This window comes from Mus caroli, unplaced genomic scaffold (genome assembly GCF_978045245.1).
Source record: "Mus caroli unplaced genomic scaffold, Mus_caroli_1 scaffold_8, whole genome shotgun sequence".
Taxonomy (NCBI): Eukaryota; Metazoa; Chordata; class Mammalia; order Rodentia; family Muridae; genus Mus; species Mus caroli.
In genome coordinates this window covers 108,031,183-108,052,133 of record NW_028227263.1, presented here as the reverse complement: position 1 = coordinate 108,052,133, position 20,951 = coordinate 108,031,183, and the positions used below count along the sequence as shown (strand labels likewise).

Genomic DNA, 20,951 nt, shown 5'->3' with positions numbered 1-20,951 from the left:
CTGCTCAACCTGTGTGTGCATAGGGAATGCATGCTATCTTTGGACGCTGGGATACTGAGATAATCCGGGACAGAAGGTTGGAGGAAGTCTTTGTGTCCCTCAAGGCTAGGTCAGAGAAAAATGGGAGAGCACTCTTATCAGGTTTTCTTCTACTTAGATGGAGATGAAGGGGATCCTAGGAGCAGTAGGAGAGGTGAGGGTCTGCCTTCAGCATAGTTGTGAAGTAGTGAGGACCAGCTTTTGAGTTAGCATGGGGTGTCTACTGGTGTTGGGGTCTGGGACAAAGTAACACCTTGGGGGGCAGGTTAGAAAATCAGTGTGCTCTACAGGGGGTGGGAGCAGTGGGGCTAGGGAAGGTTACCAATGATGTTTTTCTGCACAGCTGTGGATGAGCCCGTGGCATTGGATCTGCGGGATCAGGCCGAAAACATGGATTTCTGGTAGGCATGTCCTCATGGGATTTCATAGAGAGTTGAGGACACTGGTATTCTGATGCATGGGTATCAATTGTTGTCAATGTTGCAGTGTTTGATTAATATTCTGGGCAGACTGATGGGTGGGCATCAATTATTGTCAGTGTTGTGGTGTTTGTCAGACACCTAGCAGTTATTTGGTTCTTTACTTTTTTTAATTGTTATATGTAAGTACACTGTAGCTGTCTTCAGACACTCCAGAAGAGGGCCTCAGATCTGATTACGGATGGTTGTGAGCCACCATGTGGTTGCTGGTATTTGAACTCAGGACCTTCGGAAGAGCAGTCAGTGCTCTTAACCGCTGAGCCTTCTCTCCAGCCCCTGTTTCTTTACTTTTGCATTATTGTTAAATCCTTTGTATGTCCTCATAGGGGTATTCATCTCTCTCCTCAGCTGAGAGGTTATTTTCATGTCATCTTCTGAATTCCTGACTCAGAGAGTATTGATTTCTGTAGTTTGTGTCTACAAGGAAAGTTCTTCTCCTTTCTTCTACCACAGAGGTTATCTGTGCTCTGTATACTCATCTAGGTTAGCTCTGGGTGTCTTTATATGTTTACCAGATTATTCTATATTATCCTGGTGTTTATGTTTAAGCTATGTTCTGGGCAGTGGTTGTGCATGCCTTTAATCCAAGTACTAGCGAGGCAGAGGCAGGCAGATTAAAGAGTTTGAGGCTAGCCTGGTTTACAGAGTGAGTTCCAGGACAGCCAGGGATACACAGAGAAACCGTGTCTTGTCTCTGCCAAATTAGGTGAATCCTCTCCCACTGAGGCCAGAAAAGGCAGTCCTGTTGGGGAATGGATACCACACACTTGGATGTCATAGAACAAGCTGCATGGAATGAAAGGAATGGGCTTCTCCATTCCCTTCTAAACACTGCATTTATGCCCATATTAGTGCAGATGTTAGTGGTGCTGTAACTGCTTCAGTCTACCTATTGGGTGGACATGTCGTTCCAGTGGTGTTCTTTGCTGATGGAGAGAGTTACAATTGTTCAGGCTGCTAAGACTCAGTGGCTGTTGTTGTGGTGAGAGGGCAGCCTATTACCCAGAAATGAACAGTGCACAAATCAGTCCTTGTAAGACTCAGGGATGGTCATGCAATCCAGAGTGCCAAGGATGGTGAGAATTGGAGCAAAGGCATACAGTACTGTAGCCTAGCATTTCTACTCCATAATACAATGGCCATGCCTCTGACATAGTTTAGCAGCAGATACCTTGGGTGAATGGAGACTTTAAGACGTAATTGAACAGATCTGTGCAGTAATGCCTAGGTCTATGGCAGTGGACATAACAGTCCAGAGTCAAAGGAGCCATGGAGAGTCCTGAAACTTTGATTTTCCATCCCAGCCTTTACTCATTTCAGACCCTGGTAGTACATGACATTTCTAGATGCTAGAGAATATGAGAAGTGGAGCTTTAACTGAAAGTAGGGGACTCCCATGTACCACTACTCTTCCCTGTCTGCTCTTCATATGGAGTTTTTTTTAAAAAGAGTTATTTTATTTATATGAGTATACTGTAGCTGTCTTCAGACACACCACAAGAGGGAATCAGATCCAATTATAGATGGTTGTGAGCCACCATATAGTTGCTGGAAATGAACTCAGGACCTCTGGAAGAGCAGTCAGTGCTCTTAACTGCTGAGCAATCTCTCCAGCCCTCTTATGGAGTTTCTTTAAATAAGAAAACCATGAAAATTACATATCCCATGCATACTTTTGTAATTGAATGAATTAGTGATTTGCACATCAGTGTAGTCTGTAGCATTGTCAGCAATATCTGTGTTTGGGCTAGATGTTGATGTCCAACAAGAGAAGGAAGAGGGGATGAGAAAGATGTGGTATCTACAACATGGGAACTATTTTCAGCTAAAAAGGTGAAGAAAGTCACATTGCAGGAGATTGTGTATAACTTGAGACAATAATATTGATGCCAAATGTATCTAGGCCCAGAAAAAAAAATCTTATGTTTTCTGCCATATGTTGATCCTCGATAATACATATAGAGCTATTTATGAATTGTAGGCAACGTTTTGTAGAAGAAAGATGACTCAGGGTTGTGGTGAGATTTGAGGAATGGACAGGTCTTGATAACAGAGTTAGTGTGCTCAGTATCCAATATAGTTCAATGAGAATTAAAATCAATGAAAATAATTGTAATACGAGAATAAAGTTTTGTTAATTGCTTTAGTAATGAAAATTCTTTTCCTAAGCTTTATTTTATGTTACATTAGTCTGTGCTTCTTAATTTGGGAACATAAAAATTCAATTACGAATATCAAAATGAAGAGATAAGCATCCAACTCTTTCATGTCACTCCTGGGATGGAAAGGGATGGTAATGGTCCCATCCCTATGCTCTTCTCTGGAGTTAATGCAGCCCATGGGAAGTGCTAGGACCAGAGAGCTCCATCAGCTACTGCTTCATGGCATTTCCTCGTACTAGCTCGTCCTTGTGTGGTTCATTTGATACAGGGGTTGGGATATTTCACGCTGGCCTTGTTAGCTTTGTCTAGATGTGTAACCCTGGGCAGCAAATAGCCAGTGTGAGGGTGGAGATTATTGACTCTTGCTAGATGTTGGTCTATACCATGAATATCTATCTGAAGGCTGGAGTCTATCATCCAACAAAACCCCATGAAAGGGGGTTTTCATTCCTTTCAAAAGTGGAAATGCATCTTAACATTACTAAGGAAGCACAAAATAATCTGGATAGCTTAAACACACCTCATATGAGGTCAGCGATTCACAGCCATATTACCTACTATAGTCTAGTATAGCCTACTTCTGTAGCTAAACAGATTTTAGATAATTAAATCTGAATTGAATTCCCGTTTAAAAATATATGCAGTTAAATCCCACTGGGTTTGCAGATTGCACTTTCTAATTCGTTGAAGAATTGAGTTGGAATTTTGATGGGGATTGCATTGAATCTGTAGATTGCTTTTGGCAAGATAGCCATTTTTACAATGTTGATCCTGCCAATCCATGAGCATGGGAGATCTTTCCATCTTCTGAGATCTTCTATAATTTCTTTCTTCAGAGACTTTAAGTTTTTATTATACAGATCTTTCACTTCCTTAGTTAGAGTCACGCCAAGATATTAAAAAAAAAAAAATCCGACTGGGTTTTAGAAAGATAAGATTGTACCCTCACTAAAACGTGGCCAATTCATCAGATGATGCTGGGAAAAGTAGATATCTTTATGTAGAGAAAGAAATTTGATTCCGCCTGGGGTAGCAGTGTATGCTTGTACTCCCAAACTCAGGCAGAGGCGGTGGAGATGTTGGGGGGTGGTGTGGTGTGGTGGTTTGTATATTCTTGGGCAAGGGAGTGGCACCATGTGGAGGTGTGACCTGGTAGGAGTAGGTGTACCTTTGTGGGTGTGGGCTTAAGATCCTCACCCTAGTTGCCTAGGATTCGGTCTTCCACTAGCAGCCTTTGGATGAAGACATAGAATTCTCAGCTTCTCCTGCACAATGCCTGCCTGGATTCTGCCATGCTCCCACCTTGATGATAATGGACTAAACCTCAGAACCTGTAAGCCAACTTCAATTAAATGTTGTTTTTGTAAGACTTGCCTTGGTCATGGTGTCTGTTCACAGCAGTAAAACTCTAAGACCGGGAGTATGATGAGGGCAGGAGTGATTGGACACAGAGGTGGTGGTGGTGGCTTAGGGGGACAGAAGCATGAGCATAGGCAGGAACAGAGAGCAGAGTCAGAAGAGCAGTTGGACAGAAGTTCAGAGGGGCAGAGGGGCAGAAATGTAGAGACAGAGAGGGACAGAGGCACAGAGGGAGAGGCAGAGGCAGATGGAGGCAGACCCCTTTGAGTTTAAGGATATCTCATTCTACAGTATTATATCTAGGACAACCAGGGCTATGTAGTGAGACCATATGTCAAGACACTAAACGGCACACACACAAACACACACACACACAAAAAAATCAAGCAAACAAATCAATGCATATTTTAGTTTACCTATGACATATGTCCACTTAGGGACCTAGGTGTGACAAACTTGAAACTGTCAGAACATATCAACACACATAGTTCAAGGTACAGGGATAGGCAAGGGTATAGAGCCACCCAAGGCATCTTGGCAGAAGTTGACAAATGGTTTCTCAGGTAAGCAAAGTGGTCCTTCCCAGCAAAGGAAGCAGTTACTTGAGGGTATGGCTTAGAGAACAAGAGGTAGTCTTTGCTATTATTACTGCAGATGGATTAATATGTAGATTATTTGCAATTAAACAAAATATCTAAGTCATGTGAAACAAGACAACCCAGTTTGTAAATGATAAATAAAATGGCAGTCCTCAAGGTTTTAATATAGAGCATGGATGCATAAAAATAAAGCATGTGGATCCAGGAGTTGGAGCAATGCGTAGTGAAACTTCAGGAGATGCCACCAAGGTCAATCAGAGAAGGAATGACAAACACCTATGTGGGAGTGGACAGGAAGGAATGCTGTGCTCTGCTGGTGGGGTGTGACATATTTCTGCCTGTTTGGATGTCCCAATAATGGGACCTCCTAAACCCAACACCTGGCCTACCACCTGGCTCAAGCAAACCATTCTAAAACTGGACACACTAGAAAGACCCTTGCCATCAGTGTTGATTATAGCAGTGTCTCCAGTACATTAGGGAACCAAGTTGGTATGCAACAGAATTGTCATGGGTGAGAAAAACGTGATGGACATAGAGAGGAAAGCATTAAGTCATAAAGAAAGTGAAGCTTTGCTGTTACAGGACCTGCACTCATCCTGTGCCAGGTGAGATAGCTCTATAGAGAACACTTGTTCTTCTTACAGAGTCCTCAGGCTGAGTTCCTAGCAGCCTGTCAACCTTCCTCAATTCCAGACCCACACTTCTGGTGTCATCATCTGGCCTGTGTGGGCACTGCACAGATGTGTTGTTCCAGAATGTATACAGGGGAGACATACACACAAAATAAATATTAAATGGGTGTTTTCTGAAATGGATCCAACGTGAGATGGGCATACTAATCCAATTAAACCCATCTCAGAATGTTAGTCATCCTGATATGTATTCTCTCATATCTGGGTTCTAGATCATGTATACATGTGTACATGAAAGCCTGTTTTTCATTTCATGAAGCATTAGGAAGTTCTCTGTCCCATGCAAATTATAATTAAGGGCTGGGGTGAGAGGTTTGAAATAGGAAGAACCATGGTAAGAGCAGGAGTGTGTTAGGTTGACAGGAAAACGTTTAGGAAACATCCCATATTCAGTGACCAGTACAGTGAAAATAAAAGCCAAGGAGAATAATTTTATTATCACCAGAGCTATGAGGAATTGCTTTAATAGTAAATATATATTAATAGAGTTTACGTAATATGATGTAGTTATATAATATACACTACTTTGTCAATCAAAATTAACAATATCAAAGTCCTGAGAACAATAACAATGGCCTTTGAATATAGTATGGATTAAAGAACTGACTTAAATAACAAAGGCCTCTGTATATACTATGGATTAAAAAACTGACTTAAATTACTCCAGTTAGTTTTACTGGCTTCAAATATTTATAATTATTATGAGAAATTTGTCTCTTTATTTATATAAACACAAACATCTACATACTCATCTACGTAGCTACATATTTACTTATGCATCTACACACTTATATGACCCTTGAAGTTCTATGTATATATCTGTATCCGTCTCTTTACCTATCATTATATACATCAAAAGTACTATGTTACAAAGGTCTGGCCAGCTCCTACATTGCATAGCCATAATATTGAGAAATTTCCATATCGGTTTCCCTGTGAAGGAAAAGCTGTAGTTTCCCAGGAGAGCTACACTTGGCAGCATTCTCACGCTCCTGTTGAGCCCTCCTCTTCATGGCCTCCCTCTCTGGCCTCTGCTCTTTTGTGATGGGCTGTGAGATGACTGGTCCCAGAATGTAGACTTTCCTCCATGGAATTGATTGGCAACTGAAGTCTTGCAGTCGATATTGGGTTTGAGGTTTGGGTGGTGATGGTGCCTTGTTCCTGCCAGAAGAAATAAGCTCTCTCTGGAATGAAGTGTGAGAGGATGCTCTGTAGGGTACAGGCCTCATGTAGGCCAACTGAGGCATAGCACTAGACTGACTGGTGTTGGCTCCATTAGGTTGTGTAGCACTGGAGGAAATTGGAGGAGCTGACTTGGCAGAGGCCATCAGAGATGTGCTGACAGGAGCTGGTTGGGATGGATGAGCTGAGTGGGGATGAAGCCTCACAGGGGGAGCTGCAGTGGGCCTGTGTGAAGCCAGGGGGAGAGGCTTTCTAGAAGCAAGTCTGGCTTTAGGCTGGTCCAGCTTTGGGAAAGGCAAAGGTACTAACTTGACCTTCCTAGGCGGGAGCAGCTTGTACTGGGATGGAGATGTACACTCCTTGTGAGCACTGATCTTTGCTCGCTGAGCTTTGCCTGGGATTCTGTCAGGACCCCGGCCCTCAGGTGGCATATCTAGCAGTGCTGGGGTGGCTGGGCCTGCGCCTCGATCTCTGTTGTTGGTGGAGGTTCGCAGACCCCCGAAGGAAGAGATGCCAGTTTTCTTCTCAAACTTCTTCCCCAGTGGGTGGAAGACCTGTACGGACTCCAGCATATGCATGCCAAGGTTGGTTCGAGGCTTCTTGAAGCTGTTTTGACTGAGCTCAGGTGGGTTCCTCTTCCTCTTGGTCTTGGGGATGGTGGGCTTCTCTTCTGCTTTGACTCTGTTCCTTGACTGCTTAAGCTCCTCTGTATTCTTGGAATTGTTCTCTGGCCCACTTGGCCTTTCTTGCCCCTCTTTTCTATCTCTGCTGTGCCTGCTGGGTGCCTCTGTGGGAGCTTTGCTCTCCAGATGCTTTGAGATGTTGTCAATAGCTCTTTCCTTGTCCTTTGCACAGCCCCCACTCCCCTCTCCCCTGACTAGGTCCTGGTCCTGGATTTTAGCCTGAGGAGCTCCATCGAGCAGGTCAGAGGCTTTTAGGTGATTCTTTGTCACCTTTTCAGAAGAGCTTCTCATGACTCTCCAGCTCTGAAGGGGAGGACACCGGTCTATGTCTTTGAGGGTTTTGAAGAATTGGGGAAGGTGATCACCTGCTCCCAGTGTAGTGAGGTCCTCAATGTTGTTTCTTGATCCAGTCTCATTCTCCAGCTTCTCTTGCTCTTCCAGACCCACACTGATGCCTTCCATGCTGGCGTTGTCAGAAGCAGACTTCGGTATTAGACTTCTTGTATCAGTGCAGTCAGGGTGCACTAAAGGAAGGTGTGATGGTCCTTGGTTTTCTTTAGTGCCCTCATAGGCATCCCGAGGCATTGACAGCTCAGCTTTCATCTCAAGCATGTTTTCATTCTCCCTTTGTTCCAGGCTTGGAGCTAGAGGCAAGGTCAGCAATTCTGAAGAACTGTACACGGGGCCTGTTAATAACCTGTCCCCATTGACAGGTGGTGTCCTCATCTGGAAAACCTCGGTGGAAATATTGCAGAGTTCTGGACTCTGCAGCAGACTGACTGTCTGGCCTGAGGGTAGCAATCCTTGGGATGTCTCCATGTCCACCACTGGAAAAGAGTCAAGGAAGAAGTCAGTGCTGATGAGTGAGAGGCTCCCCACCCCACCCCCATTTCATAGCACTACAGCACTCAGCCTCTGCAGGATGGTAGGCTATTCCTATGAGCTGTGCTTGAGCATCCCAGACAGCAGCTCTTGACAGACAGATGGTGACTGCTCTGTTTTTGCTGCCCATGCCATGTCAGGTTTTCTCAGATACTTTTGTGTTCCTTCGGGTTTGTGTGGTACTTGAGGTGTAAAGTCTATGGTTAGTCTACAAAATTTTCTTGATATATGCTCCTCACTTGCCTCCCCTTTTCCAATGGTACAGTGATTCCCATCCTTGGGGCTTTGCTATTAGGTAGGTTGTCTGGGCCACAAATTTTAAGAAACTACCTGACTCTGACAACTTCTCTCAGTTTAAGGCATTATTCAAATCCCCAGACGCCTGGCTTTTTATGTGGGTTTAGCTATCCAAACCTAGCTGGACCCTCCTTTGAGACAATCATTTGAACAAAAGAGCTTTCTTCCAGCCCTGTATCTCACAGACCTCCTGTAAGCAATATGCAAATTGTCATAAGAAAATGAAATATTTGGTCTTGGTTATGATTCTCCATTAGAAAAAAACATCTACATGATCTTACATTGTTGTCAATGGGTCACCTGTGAAGTACTACATCAGAAGGAAAAAGAAGGAAACTAGCCTTGCCCACCTTAGCAATGGTACATGGTCTGCACCCTACTCTCTCTATAATTTTAAGTGTAAGAAAATGCCAGGACAGGTGCTGGGATCTGGGAGGAATTCTTCCTCCAGGACAGATTCTGAGTTGCATTGCTCTGGAGAGAGATTTCAACTGACAGAAAAATCCCACGTTACCAAAACAAAAAGTCTTCATTGTCATCTCTACCCAGAGCAGTAGTTCAAGGAGTCAGTAACAGTGTGCACGGATGTGATAGTGACTAACTTATGCTGTCACATGTGTGATTTTGTTGTGTTGCTGACACCACTGAATGCAGGATGGATAGCACTCACTGTGGCCTTGCATTCTCTATCATTGTTCAGCCTGAAGTTGGGGATGAAAAGCAGAGCTCTATTTAACCTGTAAAGACTCATAATCTCTGGCTGTGTGGAATATCCACTACCGAAAAGTAGACTTGAGCATCCTTGGACTCTGGATCATGTGCCTTTCCCTCCTGAGTTTGTACTTACCTGGAAGAGTGATGTCTGGCAGAGTTTGACCAGATGTGGAATAGGAGAAGCCAGAGGTGGAGATTGGTATTTGGACATTCCTTGGCTGAATCTTCTTTCCCACCATCAGCATCTCTGGTTGTGGGGCAGACTTCTCGCTCACAGGATAGGACACAGAGCTGTAGGGCTGCAGACACAGTCCTAGTTCTCCGGGTATCAGATGGTCCAGGCTGTTGTGGTTGTAATAATACACCTGGCTGCCATCCTGGTAGGAAGGTGCCAGGCTGTATCCTTGATCTGGTACCTGTGGTTGTATAACTTGGACAAAACTTGTTAAAAGTGATGGATGGAAAGGGGCTATGGTATTGGGATCTAAAATGTTATCACACTGGGATGTCACAGACAGGGAGGAGAGTGCAGTGTCCTGGTCAGTGATGGTCATATTGAATTCCTGGAGTGCATCTCCCCTATCTTTGCTTTCTGTGAGATCCCACTTGAGAACACCTGGATAGAAGAGTGCAGAGGTTGAGTTCTGGCTCTGGTCAGCCAGCTCTACCAGTATGGTCATGCCAGCATGTGGTTTAAGGGAGGCTCTGCCTGTGATCAGCTGGAGAGAAGTGTTGGTGCTTGATGGCAGGAGCCATGCTAAACTCACAGCTGGGGTGGAGACACTGGAGGTGTTGCACTCCCTTCCTGAGTGTGTAGAGTTGCTCATCCCAGGAAGAGAGGGCTGACAACCACTTTCTGTCCCAAAGAAAGGTGAACTTTGGAAATTTTCTGTAGGGAGGAAGAGGACAGCAGGAAAATAGTGAGATTGATTCTTTCTAAGTTCCTGTGCAGTTTCCTTTCTAAGTTTCTAAGACCAGTGCTATCTCCAGTTTGTACTGGCTGGATTTGTCTAAGACTGAAGTTCTCTCCAACATTCCAAGTTGCAAATGAATCAATAGTACTTGATTCTTGGTACTCTTCAGGATGACACTCATTTGCTGAGCTTCCTGTTCTTTCTCTGTGGGCAGAGAATTCCTAATGGCTCTCATTCTACTTTTGCTCCAATCTAGGCACAGTCCTTCTTTGCCCTAGACAGCTTAGGCCTCTTGCTTTGCCCTGTCCTATGCAGATCTCACTCTCTATAGAGAGACAGCGTCTCTCTACTATATAAAGATGGACCTGGCTCTGCCTCTGGAGTGCTGCTGTCTTAAGTGAGTCCCAGCTCCACCAGGATTGTCTATATTCTATGAAAAAACAATAATGGCCGTGCGATGGTAGCACACGCCTTTAATTCCAGCACTTGGGAGGCAGAGGCAGAAGGATTTCTGAGTTCGAGGCCAGCCTGGTTTACAGAATGAGTTCCAGAACTGCCAGGGCTACACAGAGAAACCCTGTCTCAAAAAAACAAAATAAATAAATAAATGATGATATAGATTCTCACAGCCAACTGTTGAACTGATCATGGGGTCCCCAATGGAGGAGTTAGAGAAAGCTAACTGACATAGCTGACTTAGCTGAATGGGTTTGCAACCCCATAGGTACAAAACCAATGTCAGACAACAAGAGCTCCCAGGGTCTAAACCACCAACCAAGGAGTACACATGGAGGGATCCATGGCTCCAGCTACATATTTAGCAGAGTATGGCTTTATCAGGCATCAATGGGAGAAGAGGCCCTTGGTCCCATGAAAGCTCAGTGCCCCATTGTAGGCGAATTCAAGGGCACGGAGGCCGGGGTGGGTGGGTGGTTGGAGGCACACCATTATAGAAGCAGGAGGAGAGGGGGTGGGATAGGGAGTTTCTGGGGGAATATTGGGAAAGGAGATAACATTTGAAATGTAAATAAATAAAATATCAAATAAAAATGATGCATACAGGATTTTGCATATGAATACTCTATTTAGCTAATTCTTTCCCTTTGTAGATCCTACTGTGTCCCCCCATTTCTTCTACAATTGATGACTTCTTATGATTTAAGTTATGAGTCTTAAATACTATGTGTATATCACGTTATAAATACTACCTGGTGGTAAATTTTCATGTTGCTTGTACATATTTAGGCCTGACTTATTAGGATTTGCAAACTTATTGATGGCTTTTTCATGAATAAGATTGTTTCTACGTTTGTTACCTTTGTTAATTGTAATTCTTACAGAATGAGAGCCTTGTTTTTCCATGAATAAGATTGTTTCTTCCCTTGTTCCCTTTGTTAATTGTAACTCTTATAGAGTGGGAGCCTTGATAATATCTAATATATCCAGTGTATACAAAGAATCAAGGAACTCTTTCCTGTCTGGGCCAGTGCCCTGAGCAGACCTTGGGTGTGAACTCTGCAGCCAGTTCCACAACACCCAGTAGAAGCTCCAATCCCAGGTGCTCTAACACACCCAGGACCAGAAGATCCCAGGATCCCAGGATCCTAGGAGCTTGGTCACAACAGGATCTCAGGGTCCAAGAGGCAGCTTGACTCCCAAGAGCTCTGACACACCCAGTATCTTAGGATCACAGGATAACAGAATCACAGGACCACAGAGACAGCTGAACTCTGAGGAGTTCTGACACAACAAGCAACACAGGAAGGACAGGTTCCAGTAAGATATAGCGAGGGTAGTTAGCTCTAGAGATAATCAGATGGTGGGAGGCAATCCCAGCAGGCAGGTGGATTCCTGAGTCAAGGCCAGCCTTGTCTACAAAGTGACTTCCAGGACAGCCAGGGCTATACAGAGAAACCCTGTCTCAAAAAAAACAAAAAAAACAAACAAAAAAAGAATATAAGCAACACAGCTCTTGGGAGGCAGAGACATTCGGATTTCTGGTCTACAAAGTGAGTTCCAGGACAGCCAGGGAGACACAGAGAAACCCTGTCTCGAAAAACAAACAAATTCTCTCTCTCTCTCTCTCTCTATATATATATATATATATATATATATATATATACACACACACACACACACACATACATGCATGTATATGACTATGTATATGTATATATATGCAACATAAACCAAGGATACTTGGAATTATCAGAACCCAATTCTCAGATCATAGCAAGTCCTGGATACACCATCACCCTGGTAAAAAGCAAGATTCGGATCTAAAATCCCTTCTCATAATGGTGATAGTGGACTTTGAGAAGGGCATAAATAAATCCCTTAAAGAAATACATGAGAACACAAGTAAACATCTAGAAGCCAATAAAAAGGAAACACAAAAATCCCTTAAAGAATTACAGGAAAACACAATCAAACAGGAGAAGGAAATGAGCTAAACCAAACAAGATCGAAAATTGGAAATAGAAACAGTGAAGAATTTGGTTTTGGGCCAGGGCCAAAAGAATGGGAATGGGTGGGTAGGGAAGTGGGGGGCGCTATGGGGGACTTTTGGGATAGCATTGGAAATGTAATTGAGGAAAATATGTAATAAAAATATTAAAAATCAAAAAAAAAAAAGAAACAGTGAAGAAATCACAAAGGGAGACAGCCCTGGAGTTAGAAAACCTAGGAAAGAGATCAGGAGTCATAGATGCAAGCATCACCAACAGAATATAAGAGATAGAAGAGAGAATCTCAGGTGCTGAAGATACCATAGCAAACATTGACACAACAGTCAAAGAAAAGCAAAATGCAAAAAGATCCTAACTCTAAACATCCAGGAAATCTAGGACACAATGAGAAAAACAAACCTAAGGAAAATAGGTATAGATGAGAATGAAGATTTTCAACTTAAAGGGCCAGTAAAGATCTTCAAAAAATTATAGAAGAAAACTCCCCTAACCTAAAGAAAGAGATGCCCATGAACATACAAGAAGCCTACAGAACTCCAAATAGGCTGGACCAGAAAAGAAATTCCTCCTGTCACCTAATAATCTAAACAACAAATGCACTAAACAAAGAGAATATTAAAAGCAGTAAGGGAAAAAGGTCAAGTAACAAATAAAAGCAGACCCCTCAGAATTACACCAGACTTTTAATCAGAGACTATGAAAGTTAGAAGATCCTAGGCAGATGTAATATGGACCCTAAGAGAACACAAATACCAGCCTAGGCTATTATACCTAGCAAAACTCTCAATTACCATAGATGGAGAAACCAAGATATTCCATGACAAAACCAAATTTACACAATATCTTTCCATAAATTCCAGCCCTACAAAGGATAATCGATGGAAAAGACCAACACAAGGAGGGAAACTATACTTCAGAAAAATCAAGAAAATAATCTGTCAACAAACCTAAAAGAAGATAGCCACACAAACATAATTCCATCTCTAACAACCAAAATAACATAGAACAATCACTTTTCCTTAATATCACTTAACATCAGTGTACTCAATTCCCAAAAGACATAGAGTAACAGAATGGACCCAGCATTTTGCTGCATACAGTAAATGTACCTCAGTGACAAAGAAAGACACTTCCTCAGAGTGAAAGGTTGGACAACAATTTTCCAATCAAATGGTCCCAAGAAACAATCTGGAGTAGTCATGCTAATAAATAAATTAAATCAAATAAAATTGAGTTTCAACCTAAAGTTCTCAAAAAGAGATAAGGAAGAAACTTCATATTGGTAAAAGGAAAAATCTACTAAGATGAACTCTGAATTATCAACATCTATGCTCCAAGTGCAAGGCAAACCACATTCATAAAAGAAACTTTACTAAAGCTCAGGGCACACATTGTACCTCACACAATAATAGTGGAACACTTCAACAGCCCACCCTCATCAATGGACAGATCCTGAAAACAGAAACTAAACAGAGACACAGTGAAACTAACAATAATTATGAAACAACAAAAGGATTTAACAGATATCCATAGAACATTTCATCCTAAAACAAAAGGATATACCTTCTTCTCAGGAGCTCATGTTACCTTCTCCAAAATTGACCATATAATAGGTCACAAAACAGGCCTCAACAAATACAAGAATATTGAAATAATCCCATACACCCTATCAGATCACCATGAACTAAGGCTTGATGTAAATACGAACAGAAACAATAAAATGATATGTGAGACGTTCGAGTGCTGATCAATGAATATACCCCTTGGTTTTGATCTTCTTGAGGACCTGGATGATCACACCTCCCTCAGCACCCCACAGGCAAGGTAGTGACATATGTGTGCTAGTGTTCCCATGAATGCTTTACAGCTAGGTTTTCAAGGGGGAAATGTCTCTTGTGATCGTTTAAATTAGTAGTGATTATTGTTTCTGGATTATGAACTGCCAGCTACCACTATGCATCTGCAATTTCTTTCTCATGCATTACATTGACTGTAGAGGTCCAGTAATGTCTGTACACGTGGATAACCATCTATAACTCATAGCTCTAACGGGGCAGTCTCAGCCAAACCACTCTGAACTGAATGTAGACATTAAACTGCTACTTCAAAGACTTGGCCTCAAGACACTCTCAATATATTTAGTGACATGGTATAAATATAAAAATTTATAAATACAGCAAAAGTTATTTTTAATACATCTGATTTTATAATTAGGAATAGAAATATATTTGATAGCTATTCTTTAAAAAAAAAAAAAGAATCGAGGAACTCTGCACAAGAGGGATGTGACAGATGGTACGAGTCAGGGTTCAGAGTGGGGTAGTGCCTTCTGTTTATGACAGGGATCCTGTGCCCAGACAAATCTCAACAGTGCAGTTGCCAAAATAAGGCTCAGGAAAGGACAAATCCTTAGGCCCTTAGATGTGAAACCTGTGCCTCTCTGCAGTATTCGGTCCTAAACTACCTGTGTTTTCCTTTAGGGTCAACTGTACACTTTTGACTTCTTTTATTTCTTTATTTTTTAGCCCCTCATCTTTATCCTTTGGATTTTTTTCTTCTTCCCAGTTCCCATGGCTCTGTCTTTCATGTAACAACCTCAATATTTCTACAGTAACTGCTTCCTCAGAGTCAAGTCCCCTCTTAGTCTCTCCCACATTCACCTGCCACTTAAGACTCAACAGTTCAGAGCCAAGAGCATAGTGACACTCTAATCCCCATGATATGGATGAAGAAGCACTTGAGAGAAAACTTGTGTCCAGAATCACATTCTTAGTAAAAACCAAAGCTAAACATTCAATTTGAGATAATCATTAAAATTGACATTCAATTTGAATGAATATGAATACCTATGGTATCCCTTACTGGTACTGTATGGATTTTAAACATATATTAAAAAATCACGAAAGTTGGATCAAAACCAATTTTAAAGTTTTGTTACTTACCTGACATGATGTATGAGGGAGAGTAACAGTAATAAATATGTGAACCAATCAGGAAAAATGGTTGTCTTTCTCTGATCTGCTGACCAAAACAGAGAGTGTGTTCAGTATCAGACAGCTCACTGGTCACTGGTCACAGGTTACCTGTGATGATCCAAATTTGTTTACAGGCAGCTCCATGGAAACCCCAGGATTCTACTAGGTGCTGGTAGGCTGGGAGGGAGAGTGATGTCATAAGTCAAGCAGTAGCCAATTGGAAGGTCATATTCTGAGCTCCAAGACAGGATTGGGTGGAGAAGATGCATGCCAGAAGACCAGCTTCATCCATGAAGCTTGAGTTGTGTGCTGATCAAAGAGTTAATCTTGACATGGCAGCCCTTCTTGACATGACTTTTAGCCGATGAGATTATGGCAGTGCTTTTGATAAGGTTCATTGATGAAGGTGTTTCTAATGTACATATGATGTAAAACGTTCCAAAAGATCATATTCTTTAAGTGCCCATTGTATACTCAGACAGAACCCTTCAGCAGGAAGGAGAGGAGCATATATGTTGGGGCAACTTAGTTGAGAAACCCTTTCTGTTGATCTGAGTTGTGAGCTGTTAGCATCTCTCTATGACCAAAGGAAGAGATCAAGAGCTCCATTTTTGCTGTATTGAAGTGCAGGGTTGTGGAGATTATGCATGCTTCAGTTTCTTCTCCAGGAGTCCTTTCTTCAGTTGTTTTGACCCTGGTTGACCTCACATCTCTCTTCTCTCCTCTGTAGGCTTTGATCCTTGGACCAGCTTGATCCTGCATTCTTACATTAGTGGGTGATAGCACTGAACTTCCAGAAGCAGTGGTCTTCATTTCATCTGGCAAATGCTTGTAAAGTGGGTTCTACCCTCATAAGTAAAGAACAGAAGAGCCAATGGTAAGGCTGGCTGCATGCGTTCCCTTATTCAAACATTCTTGCTCTTCTCTTGCCCATATTCTGCTATTTCTGGGTATTTTTCTCTCTTCTTCTTTTGTTTTCCTGAGTTAGGATTTCCTCTCTAGCTCATGTTCTGGATCTCACTGTACATCACTGTCTGCCCTCAGACACAAGGGACATTCTTGTTGTCTTTGTCTCCCTGTTTTTAGTATCATGGTTGTGAGCTACCCAGTCTGGGTGCCTTCTCTCTTTGTCCCCACCTGAAAGGAGTGTGACAGTTCCTGTACCTTCTTCCTTCTTATAGAATTCCTCTGTAGAATTCTGAGTTTCTGCCATGCTTGAGTCTGAGAGCCACATAAATAGAGAGGGAGAGGAGAAAGAAAGAGGTGGAAAAAGAAAGAAGTCCTTAGTCCTTAGGTATTTTTGTTCATTTGTGAATAAAGGACCAATCTTTTCCCTTTTTTGGTGTATCCTCACAAACCTGAATGGTTCTTTTTTTTTTTTTTTACCTTTTTTTAGAAATATATGCAAGTCTCATGTCTTTCGTTTTTTCTCCCCCCCCTCTCTCCCTTCCTTCCTTCCTTCCGTCCTTCCTTTGCTTCTTTCTTCTTTTTCTGTGTTGTACCTCCAATTTCTGATTCTCTGGTAGGTTCATAGACTATATATGGATCATGGCATGGGTCTTGTACATGTTCATATGCCATCTATAGTCTAAGTATGCCTTAAAGCACTAACTCATGTGACTGTACCTCGAAGTCTTTACTAAAAATGATACGAGAGCCACTTAAGCTATCCTCCAGCAACCCTATGAGTTATTACAACAATCACTTCGGAGCTTTCACACTGAGCTAGTGCTGTAGCTTATAGCCATACATGTGGCTCCATAGAAATGTCCCTCCATGTCGACAGTGCAATGTTGTGTAGTTCTGGGCAAATCTCTGCTGGAAAAATGTCCTTTTTCACATGGCAACCAAAATGGGAGCCCTCCTGACGCATCAGTTGTCAGATACTCACACACATTTGCCAAGGCTATGCCTGAAAGTAAACTCCTACTAGTGGATGTTTCAGAAACCAACACTGTCCTACTGTGGCACTTAAACCCAAGGTGAGTAGACCATTGATTGCCAGGACTGAGAGGATCACTCTGTGGAGAAAGAGAGAGAGAAAGAGAGAGAGAGAGAGAGAAGAAATAGACTGTTATTTGTATTTTCTTTTGTAATCCCATTATTTCTGTATATTGTTTTAGTATTTTTCAATTAATTCATTTACTTTTTTATTGAAACTAAATTATGTTCAAATAGAATATATCATGATTTAAGTTTCCCCTCCCTCTAGTCTGTCTTGCCCATCCCCAGTCCCCCTGTCATCAGTATCCATTCCCTGTCTTTCAGTAGAAAAGAACATACTTCTGAGAGACAACAACCGAACAATTCCAAAGAAAATAGACTGAGATGAAGCAAATCTCTCATTCCCAAGTTGAAGATGGTTACTGATGGGAGGAAAAGATCCAAAAGTCAAAGGCTTTTTTTTTTTTTTTTTGGCATCCACTGAGATGATTGGATATGTTTTGTACCAGTTTGTTTTTATGGTGGATTACATTGATTGATTTTTGTATATTGAACCATCCCTGCATCCCTGAGATGAAGTCTTACTTGATCATGGTAGAATTATGTTTTTGTTTTTGTTTTGTTTTGTTTTGTTTTAATTTTTAATATTTTTATTAATATTTTCCTCAATTACATTTCCAATGCTATCCCAAAAGTCCCCCATAGCGCCCCCCACTTCCCTACCCACCCATTCCCATTCTTTTGGCCCTGGCATTCCCCTATATTGGGGCATATAAAGTTTGCAAGTCCAATGGGCCTCTCTTTCCAGTGATGGCCGACTAGGCCATCTTTCGATACATATGCAGCTAGAGACAAGAGCTCCGGGGTACTGGTTAGTTCATCATGTTGTTCCAACTATAGGGTTGCAGATCCCTTTAGCTCCTTAGGTACTTTCTCCAGCTTCTCCATTGGGAGCCCAGTGATACATCCAATAGCTGACTGTGAATGTCCACTCCTGTGTTTGCTAGGCCCCGGCATCGTCTCACAAGAGACAGCTATATTTGGGTCCTTTCAGCAAAATCTTGCTAGTGTATGCAATGGTGTCAGCGTTTAGAAGCTGATTATGGGATGGATCCCTGGATACGGCAGTCTCTAAATGGTCCATCCTTTCATCACAGCTACGAACTTTGTCTCTGTAACTCCTTCCCTTGGTGTTTTGTTCCCAATTCTAAGAAGGGGCACAGTGTCCACACTTTGGTCTTCATTCTTCTTGAGTTTCATGCGTTTATCAAATTGTATCTTATATCTTGGGTATCCTAAGTTTTGGGCTAATATCCACTTATCAGTGAATACATATTGTGTGAGTTCTTTTGTGATTGTGTTACTTCACTCAAGATGATGCCCTCCAGGTCCCTCCATTTGGCTAGGAATTTCATAAATTCATTCTTTTTAATAGCTGAGTAGTACTCCATTGTGTAAATGTACCATAATTTCTGTATCCATTCCTCTGTTGAGGGACATCTGGGTTCTTTCCAGCTTCTGGCTATTATAAATAGGGCTGCTATGAACATAGTGGAGCATGTGTCCTTTTTACCGGTTGGGACATCTTCTGGATATATGCCCAGGAGAGGTATTGCTGGATCCTCCGGTAGTACTATGTCAAATTTTCTGAGGAACCGCCAGACTGATTTCCAGAGTGGTTGTACAAGCTTGCAATCCCACCATCAATGGAGGAGTATTCCTCTTTCTCCACATCCTCGCCAGCATCTGCTGTCACCTGAATTTTTGATCTTAGCCATTCTGACTGGTGTGAGGTGGAATCTCAGGGGTGGTTTGATTTGCATTTCCCTGATGATTAAGGATGTTGAACATTTTTTCAGGTGCTTCTCTGCCATTCGGTATTCCTCAGGTGAGAATTCTTTGTTCAGTTCTGAGCCCCATTTTTTAATGGGGTTATTTGACTTTCTGGAGTCCACCTTCTTGAGTTCTTTATATATATTGGATATTAGTCCCTTATCTGATTTAGGATAGGTGAAGATCCTTTCCCAATCTGTTGGTGGTTTTTTTGTCTTACTGATGGTGTCTTTAGCCTTGCAGATGCTTTGCAGTTTCATGAGGTCCCACTTGTCAATTCTTGATCTTACAGCACAAGCCATTACTGTTCTATTCAAGAATTTTTCCCCTGTGCCCATATCTTCAAGGCTTTTCCCCACTTTCTCCTCTATAAGTTTCAGTGTCTCTGGTTTTATGTGAAGTTCCTTGACCCACTTAGACTTGACCTTAGTACAAGGAGATAGGAATGGATCGATTCGAATTCTTCTACATGTTAACAACCAGTTGTGCCAGCACCATTTGTTGAAAATGCTGTCTTTCTTCCACTGGATGTTTTTAGCTCCCTTGTCGAAGATCAAGTGACCATAGGTGTGTGGGTTCATTTCTGGGTCTTCAATTCTATTCCATTGGTCTATTTGTCTGTCACTATACCAGTACCATGCAGTTTTTATCACATTGCTCTGTAGTAAAGCTTTAGGTCCGGCATGGTGATTCCACCAGAGGTTCTTTTATCCTTGAGAAGAGTTTTTGCTATCCTAGGTTTTTTGTTATTCCAGATGAATTTGCAGATTGCACTTTCTAATTCGTTGAAGAATTGATTTGGAATTTTGATGGGGATTGCATTGAATCTGTAGATTGCTTTTGGCAAGATAGCCATTTTTACAATGTTGATCCTGCCAATCCATGAGCATGGGAGATCTTTCCATCTTCTGAGATCTTCTATAATTTCTTTCTTCAGAGACTTGAAGTTTTTATTATACAGATCTTTCACTTCCTTAGTTAGAGTCACACCAAGATATTTTATATTATTTCTGACTATTGAGAAGGGTGTTGTTTCCCTAATTTCTTTCTCAGCCTGTTTATTCTTTGTGTAGAGAAAGGCCATTGATTTGTTTGAGTTAATTTTATATCCAGCTACTTCACCGAAGCTGTTTATCAGGCTTAGGAGTTCTCTGGTGGAATTTTTAGGGTCACTTATATATACTATCATATCATCTGCAAAGAGTGATATTTTGACTTCATCTTTTCCAATTTGTATCCCTTTGATCTCCTTTTGTTGTCGAATTGCTCTGGCTAGGACTTCAAGTACAATGTTAAATAGGTATGGAGAAAGTGGACAGCCTTGTCTAGTCCCTGATTTTAGAGGGATTGCTTCAAGCTTCTCACCATTTACTTTGATGTTGGCTACTGGTTTGCTGTAGATTGCTTTTATCATGTTTAGGTATGGGCCTTGAATTCCTGATCTTTCTAAGACTTTTATCATGAATGGGTGTTGGATCTTGTCAAATGCTTTTTCCGCATCTAATGAGATGACCATGTGGTTTTTGTCTTTGAGTTTGTTTATATACTTGATTACGTTGATGGATTTCCATATATTGAACCATCCCTGCATCCCTGGGATGAAACCTACTTGGTCAGGATGGATGATTGTTTTGATGTGTTCTTGGATTCGGTTAGCAAGAACTTTATTGAGGATTTTTGCATCAATATTCATAAGGGATATTGGTCTGAAGTTTTCTATCTTTGT

The 20,951-nt window shown here is 41.8% G+C and overlaps 2 pseudogenes; both read right to left on the bottom strand.

The window, feature by feature from the left end:
* LOC147003313 (uncharacterized) overlaps positions 1-20,951 on the bottom strand; it is a 169,623-nt pseudogene that overhangs the window by 135,000 nt on the left and 13,672 nt on the right.
* On the bottom strand, positions 6,221-8,020 carry LOC147003314 (uncharacterized protein C2orf78 homolog pseudogene; annotated as a pseudogene).